Source organism: Protopterus annectens, chromosome 1.part1 (genome assembly GCF_019279795.1).
Source record: "Protopterus annectens isolate FY-2018-M chromosome 1.part1, PAN1.0, whole genome shotgun sequence".
Taxonomy (NCBI): Eukaryota; Metazoa; Chordata; order Ceratodontiformes; family Protopteridae; genus Protopterus; species Protopterus annectens.
Window position 1 is genome coordinate 751,136,563 of NC_056726.1, and position 1,542 is coordinate 751,138,104.

A 1,542-nucleotide genomic window follows, 5' to 3' on the forward strand; every position below is an offset into this window, starting at 1 on the left:
AAGGGGTCAGACTCAAAGGTTTGATGAGTGCTTGCTAAAGCTTTGTTTTATCTACTGCCTCCAGTCCCAGACTCAATAATGTATGTTTTATCTGAACAAAATATCATTGTAACATAATAAGTAGTATTATCCAAGGGCTCCTCGTACATCACCATAATGCCATAATACGCACATTTTTTACCCCTCCTCACCCTCCCACTCCTGTAATGGATTCTCTCACAAAATATTTTAAAAAATCCCAGTATTACCCCTTGAACTACCCTCTTCTTCTCACTAGCTCCTACCACTTCGACACTACGCATTGTCCTATAAATATACTGAAATCAAATGTATTTCAACTGCCCTTCAGATGATAATGTGGCGTACTTCATGGATATATTTCTCTTCATCTTAAATGAACATTCTCCATTAAAAAACAAAAGAATTAAAGTAAATCCTGCACCCTGGTTAAGTAGAAAAAAATGATAATGAAAGCAAGCTAGATGACATGGAATACTTGGAAACAAACACATTTTCTCTTTTTTTTCTTTCTCAAGTAATTTTTTTTTATAATTTTTTGTGATATAGCATTGTATCGCTTCTCAGCCTTTAGCATTGTATTGCATCTCGGCCTTTTGGCTAAGATCATGTGTAGTATCTGTTCTTATCAGTTTAATATCTGATATGCCTTTTATCAGTCTCAGTAACTCAACAGGTAGCACATATGCATTTATTGCCATAGACTGGGGTTATATTTCCACACCAGGTAGGTGCATTACCTTTCCAGTACTAACACTGCAGTGTGGCATAAGGGCAGTGATATACTCCTGAGTGTGCTGTGCTCCAGATGACATGTTAAACTGAGTTCACATCTCCCTGAGTTAGTGGGATCTTAGGTGGATGTAAAAGATCCCACAGCACTTATCAAAAAGAGTAGGAGTCCTTTATTTATATACAAAAAAGATCTCTGATTTATAACATATTTACATATTTACAAATATTTAAAAATGCACAAATATATAGATATACAAACATATTTACACATATTCATAATTTTCCTTATAATCATAATAAAGTTTTGCCCCTATTCGACCCTACTCCCTTTTCTATAAACATCATTTGATTTTACTTAATATTGTTGCTAAAATCCATTTACAATTAAACATCATTTATAATTTCATTCCATACAACTCATATGACAAAAAACATTTTATCTGTTCTTTTAATATAATCTTAATTCTATTCTTATAATATTCATATTTAATACTATCCATGTTTTTTATCCACTTCTTTTATATCTTCAAAAAAATCTTTAAATAGTTTCCCCCACAACTTTTTAAATGCTTTTAGATTTTAAGAACACGTTCAATAGTTTCTTCTTGACAATGTAAATGGATTCTGAGTTGGATTCAGTAAAGTTTGTGGAATCTGGTGCATTATCCTGATATCAGCATGAAACTTGCAGATAACATTATAATATGCTAATTTATGACAAGAAACTCAGTATATCTCAGAGCACAATGGAGTACCGCAGTTCCAACAGCACACTACAGAAATGAGCAA

The 1,542-nt window shown here is 32.7% G+C and overlaps 1 pseudogene; it reads left to right on the plus strand.

The window, feature by feature from the left end:
* The first annotated feature begins 598 nt into the window (after positions 1-598).
* On the plus strand, positions 599-778 carry LOC122817162 (annotated as a pseudogene).
* Positions 779-1,542: the final 764 nt, after the last annotated feature.